This window comes from Uloborus diversus, chromosome 4, assembly GCF_026930045.1.
Source record: "Uloborus diversus isolate 005 chromosome 4, Udiv.v.3.1, whole genome shotgun sequence".
Taxonomy (NCBI): domain Eukaryota; kingdom Metazoa; phylum Arthropoda; class Arachnida; order Araneae; family Uloboridae; genus Uloborus; species Uloborus diversus.
Window position 1 is genome coordinate 137,139,553 of NC_072734.1, and position 7,403 is coordinate 137,146,955.

Genomic DNA, 7,403 nt, shown 5'->3' on the forward strand with positions numbered 1-7,403 from the left:
GGCAATGTTTTAGGTGCAGACGCAGTTTTATAAATCACCGCAAGGTAGCGTATTCGAGCGCTGGAGTTCCGAATTAGCATAAAAGGATTGACAAATTTGAAAAAGGGGAGGATTTTGAAATTTTCATTGGTGCAATGATTTTCTACTACTGGTCTGGAAGGTGCCATTAAGGTTGCGTTCGACGAGCTCGACCGAGAGCTACCGGTTAGTTAATCACGTGACAGCTAATGATCACGTGCTCCAATCAACCAATCAACTGCTTAGAATGGTAACCGCGGTGGTAACCGGTGATCATAGAACGCTTCGGTTAGTTACCAGTTACTTACCGGTCGACCAGTGAATTTCGTCGAACGCAACCTAAAAGTAATCAAAAACAGTTCGAAAACTTTTAGTGTGCAATTCGGAACTCCAGCGCTCGAATACGCTACCTTGCGGTGATTTACAAAACTGCAAATGAAACTAAAACATTGCCACGTTGCGTTCCACGTGTGTTTGTTGACGTAAACACAGGCAGTTTGTTCTGAGTATTTATTAACGCAATCGATGTGTCTTAGTTTGCTTTCAGCTACAGAAATTAATTCGTCCCTTAGTAGTATTCTCGAGCTTCTCAAAATAATGTTAGTTTTCATTATTTCCTTAATAATTGGTGAAAGCGAAAATTCTGGATTAACAAACTTGGATAACGTTATACAAGGTAAAAAATTTTATTGTTTTGTATGAATTTGTAAGAATATGGGGGTTTTCTTAATCTTAAATTAATTAAACTTACCATATTTTACAGCAGCATTTAGTTGGAATGGACAGTATGCAAAATATTTTCTTGAATATATTATCGTAGAGCAAAATGAATAACCGAGAAAGAATTTACTTTATTCCTTTTATTCTCAGCTGAAAGGTTTCGCCAAATTTGTTTAGGGTTATAGTTTTAGTATAGTGCGAGCAAAGTAGCCTTGGCGAGATTTCGCGTTTTTAGTTAAACCATTTTTAATTTTTATCATGAGTGGAATAAAATGATAGTAAGATTACAGAATTCGATAAGTGAAAAGAAATAATGGTCAATCAACTGAAAAGAAAACTGCCACCATATATCCGTGAGAATTTTGTTGATGATTTGCATAACATGACACAATTAAATCGTAACTCAGAAATTAGAAAAATCGAAACAGAAAATTTTTAAATTAACCGATTCGGGAATTCGAGAGAAATAACTCAGCTACAAATGGAAAACAATAAACGCTAGCCAAGCAAGGCAAAGGAGTATCATCTTCTTTCGATAATAATTTGTAATGTCATATTGAATTTTCTAGTATTAATTGTTGTTCTTGTCAGGCTACAATTATTATTTAGTTTTATCAAGAATTGATAAATATCGAATTCAACATCGTGGAAATAGCTGCTTAGAACTACGAACTACGTAGTTTGCATTAATCTTTGACGTTTAGTAATGCTTCTTGAATTCTCATTTCTTTCTACGTGAGCCAGAATATCCACAAGACTTTGAAAATTAATTTAAAAAGAATAAAGCGAAAAAATCATACGTACGAACAAAAATCACAACACTTTTAGCATTTTCTTCGTTACCATGTGCGTTTGTTTTAGTTTTTCAGTCCGCCATTAGACAGTGACTTCAGTTCCCCCTATAGTTCGTTGGAGTTGCGAATTCGTAACTCCAGCGCTCGAATATGCTACCTTGCGGTGATTTACAAAATTAAAGAAAAGGTAAAACAATGTGTTCCACGTGTGTCTGTTGGTAAACATAGGCAGTTTGTTATGAGTATTTATTAACGCATTCAATGTGTCTTAGATTGCTTTCAGCTACAGAAATTGTTTCGTCCCTTAATAGTATTCTTGAGCTTCTCAAAATAATATTAGTTTTCCTTATTTCCTTCTAAAAAGTGAGTTGATTGTTAAACGATGAAAGCGTAAGCGCATGAAAATTCTGGATTAACAAACTTTGATAACGTTATACCAGGTAAAAATTTTTATTGTTTTGTGTAAATTCGTAAGAATATGGGTTTTCTTTCTTTTTTTTTTCTAATCTTAAATAAATTTAACTAACCATATTTTACCGCAGCATTTAGTTGAAATGGACAGTATGCAAAATATTTTCTTGAATATATTATCGTAGAACGAAATGAAAAATGTTTAACCGAGAAAAAATTTATTTTATTGCTTATATTCTCAGCTGAAATGTTTCGCCAAATTTGAGGTTATAGTTTTAGTATTGTGCGAGCAAAGAATCCTTGGCTTTGCATGTCAGTTAAACCAATTTTATTTTTTATTATGAATGGAATAAAATGGTAGAAAAATTACAGAATTTGATAAGTAAAAAGAAATCATGGTAGATCAATTGAAAAGAAAACTACCACCATATATCCGCGAGAATTTTGTTGATGATTTGCTTACCATGTGCATGACATAATTAAATCATGACTCAGAAATTAGAAACATAAGAAACAGAAAAATTTAAAATTAAACGATTCGGCAATTTGAGAAAAATAACCGAGCTACAAATGCAAAACAATTAGCTCTAGCCAAGCAAGGCCAAGGAATATCTTCTTTCGATAATAATTCGTAATGTCATATAATTACATTATCTAGCATTAATTGTTTTTCTTGTCATTCCACAATTATTATTCAGTTTTATCAAGAATTGATAAATATCGAATTAAACATCGTGGAAATGGCGGCTTAGAACTACGAACTACGTAATTTGCTTTAATTTTTGACGTTTAGTAATGATTTTTTAATTCTCATTTCTTTCTACGTGGGCCAGAATATCCACAAGACTTTGAAAATTAATTTAAAAAGAACAAAGCGAAAAAATCATACATACGAACAAAATTAGGCTTATGGGAATTTTCTACGCTACGGCATGCGTTTGTTTCACCTTTTTCATCCGCCATCAGACAGTGGCTGCAGTGCCTCCTATAGTTTGTTCTAGTTGCGAATTAAAATTATTTCTTATCAAATTTTATTAGGACCGAAAAATAACTTTTCGAAATTGACTGTACATAGTTATTACTTTATCTTTCTTCACTTCACCCTACCTTTTAGTAGTGTTGTACTCAAAGGAGGAAGAAGGAGGCAGTGGCGTATATATGTTTTTATTTTGGAGAGAGCCTGTATAACCAAGATTAGCTCCCCCCCCCCCACTTTTTTTTGTAATTTCAGTTTTTTTGGGGGGGGGGGGCAACAGTACCTTGGACTTCATACTATCACCCAGTGGCGCAATAAAAAAATAGTTTTAGGAGGCAACTCTTAAAAAAATTCACGGTTCTGATCGAGGGGTCCGGGGCTCCTCCCCCGGAATTTTTTTGAAACTGTAGTCTTAAGAACGCATTTTTAGATGATCTCTTTTGATGCTCGGGTAGGAAAAATTCGGGGGGCCTTCAGCGGAAATTTTTAGAAATTGAAATCTTAAAAACGCCATTATTAGGCTGTATTTGTTGACGTTAACGTTAGTGCAATGGAAGAAATGAGACCCTTTGAAGTTGATTAATTTTTCTCTCGATTGATTTTTTTTTTTTTTTTAAATAGAGCGAAATCTATCAACCTTCCGCCCAATTTTTCGAAATTGAAGCTCCAAAAACGCAGTTTCAAACTAACTTCCATGATGTTACGGACAGGGTGGTTCTGGGGCTCTCGCCAAAAAGTATTTTGAAATTGAAGTCCTAAAAAACGAAGTTATAAAAAGATATTCAGTGATACTAGGAGGAGAGATTTAAACGCTCTCCACATTAAGTGTTTTGAAATTGTAGTTTTTTCATCAGATTTTATTCGGGAGCAGTCGTACTGTAGTCCGAAAATTTTCCGTAATTGAAGCCAAACGCGATTGTGGACCATATTTGATGACGTTAGGGGTTCGGCCATTTTTCAAAATTGAAGCTCCATAAAAGCAATCTTAAACGATTTTCGATTCTTTCAGAAGGCGTTTGGTAACTTTGGACGTTGAAGCCCTGAAAACGGGGTTTGGGAAGCTCTTTAATGATTTTGGTGGGGAAAGGCGTCTTGCGAAGTGTAGCATTTTGAAGATTTTCTTATTTTTAAACCGACAAGGAAAAGGAAAAAAAAAAAAAAAATAGGTGGGGGAGTGGATGAAAGAAATACCAGATGTTGGATGTATATACCTGATCAATAGTCAGAATTTTTTGAAATCTTTTATTTTAAGATTGTTTTCAAAAGCAATTCAGATTTTTTTTCCAACATTAGGAAATTTTTGGAAAGGAAGAGTTCGAGAATCCTCCCCTGAAAGGTAAAACGCAATTTCAGGTTATCTTTGGAGACGTTTAGAGGAAAGGAGCGGGGAGGGAAGTTTCAAAATTGAAATCTTAAAGGCATAATTTCAGAAAAGGCATAATTAGTCAATGAATGATGGTTCGGGGACCGTCCTCCAGAAATGTTTTGAAATGGATGTCCGAAAAAACGCGCCTAAATTAATGCGATTTTCAAATATAAATTGCCATTATTACTCCAACCTAACAAATTACCCTTATTTTCTATTTCTTGCAGGGGACGAGAGTTAAGGAGAGAAACAATTTGAAGATCCTTCTTTTCAGACTCCTTAGGGAAAGGGGGGGGTGTAAGAAAGAGAGGGGAACTTAATTTGCTACGCAATAAACTGCACCTGTTATTAGAAATTTTCAATTTAGAGATTTCTTTTTGAAAGAATTTAGAATTCCCCCCCCCCCCCCCCCCCCCAGCATTGCTTGCTTTTCTTTTTGTTAAAATAACTTTGCTTCCTCACGACGCGTTTTTTTCTTTAGTAAGGGGTACGAATCCCCTGAACCCTTCTGAGCACCATTACCTGGAGCCTTTGGGTTCCCAGACTTTAACGATTCCCGCCTCTTTAGAAGAATTAGTACTTTCTCACGGCATCCTGGTCTCGTTTTATGTACATATTTTATTGCCACTATGGACCCATTGGGGCACCCCTCATCTCTTCCTGCGGCAACCAGTTTGGAAATCCACGATCTAACGTATTATAATTTATCATTGTATCATTATTTATTTATTCTATTTTTTTTTTTTTTGTAGTAGAGAGTTTGGAAATTATTTGTGAGCAAACTAATACCAAATAATAACTACTTTTATTTCATTTTTTTTCAGATTGGGGGTTGTGGGGGAGGGGCGTTCCCGTCAGCCCCTCCTTTATATACGCCTTACATACGGCAACCCTATGATTGGAGCACTTTTGCTTAGGCAACCCTATACCATCGGTTTTGTAATATTTTTATCACCATTTTTTAAATAAAACTTATGTGGAAGCTCGATGAGGGTAAATTACTCATTTTTGGGCACCTTTTAGCCCCTGGCAATCCTGATTAGTTCACACGCAACAGATAGGCAGCCTTATTTTAACGTTTTTCTTTACAGCTTTTACTCTTCATTTATGACAACAATTTTCGGAACCTTTATGAGGGTAAATTACTCATTTTTGGGCACTTTTTAGCCTCTGGCAACCCTGCTTAGGGACTGAAAAAAGGTTTGCAACCGTACTTTAGCGTTTTATTTGCAGCTTTTACTCTTCATTTATGATAACGATTTTCGGAAACTCGATGAGGGTAAATTACTCATTTTTAGGCACCTTTCAACCTCTGGCAACCCTGGTTAGTTCACATGAAAGAGGTAAAAATTCTTACTTTCTCGTTTTATTTACAACTTTTACTCTTCATTTATCGTAAAAATTTTGGGAAACTCGATGAGGGTAGGTCAAGCCTAGTGGGATCTTAGACTATAAGCTTTGATGAAAAACTCTGCGTGTTATGAGCCAAAAACCTTCAAATAAAATTCGCAGTTTTGGAAGAAATGCTCATATCTTCGTGAATATCAATGATTCTATCTTAAAAGTATGTAAAATAATTGAGCACAATAAGCTAACTATTTTATGAAAATTACAGCTTAATCTCAGCTGTTTACGTTGAATGATGATCAAAAACCATTTTTGTTTTCCTCAAATTGTTACTGATCCCCTAAGCGCAAGAGTAATGTAACTTTTATTGAAAAGTGACAGCTGGAGCATACCCTTTTGCGTGACAAAAGTTACAAAGCAATTGGCCTTTTATTTCTTAAGAAATCCTTAAAAATGTGAAATTTTGAAAGTGTCCCTATACTTTAGATCATATAGTGAACGTTCATACATACGCACATACAGATCATACAGCCGTCCCCACTCGCGGATTTACACATTTGGGGGCTGTTTATGACATACGTTGCGCTGTTATGGGGGCTAGTTGCAATTTATTTTTCAGTGTCTCTTGGTCTTAAGCAGGCTTGGAGTCAATTACGAGGGAATGTAATCGATTACGATTATGATTACGGGCACAATAAAAGGGGGATTACAATTACGATTACGATTATAATCCTCTGGCAAAACATAATTACGATTACAGCAACTATCCGATTATGTAGAAAATGTAATCGATTACGATTATAATATGCCGATTATGATTTTGATTACGATTACCGACTTATATTATATTGTATATATATCACCCATTTGCATCAACAACGTGATAGTTGAAAATTATGATTTTTGATTTAATATTAAAGAGATAATTGCAACTACCGTGTAGTATTAACTTAAAAGTTATTTATTTTGTATTATTGCGCTGTTGCAGGGAAAGAGCAATATATGAAAGATAAAAAAAAATCTAGAAAATTCAAATTGCGTACATTACACAATGCCACAATGACTGTACAGGTATAGGCACACTCTTATTCAAATGGATACACAGTGCATATTGTTTTTGACTTGGCTGTTCATTATTATTTTGCCATTGCAGTAGTTCTGCCTTAGCCCTGGCTAAGGGCAATGGCTTATTGCTAAACTGCTCAATATTTTATAGCTTATTATTTCTGAAAATTGTGTGGTATATTTCATCATTGTACTCTCAATTATTTAATATATTACCAATTAATTTAATGCGCAGCTATTCAAAAAAAAAAAAGAACCTCCTATGGATCTTTATGCAGAAAAACTGCAATGTAATAAAATACGCGGAAAGTGTAACTAAAAAATACGGAACTAAACAATTGAAATTTAAAAAAAAAAGGAATTAAATGCATTTAAGTGTAATTAATGCGTCAAAGATGTCTGTTTTTTTTTTTTCTCTCTCTCTCATTCTTTGAGAAGTGAAAAAATTCCAGCAATGCTAAACAATCGTTGAACTGGAGCACATGACGCAGAGGTGAAAAAATACTTGGGTAGTATTATTTTTAACAAAAAGATACTCATGAGTGTTAGACCCCTACAACTTGATTTCATTTTTGAATCACTCACGTACCATATAAATTGCACTTTTACAAGCGCTTAAAGGCTTCAACTTAACACTCATAAAAAAAAAATTGGACATAACATATTTTTGCTATGATTTCCACTTTTTTGTCATACAGCTTTTTTT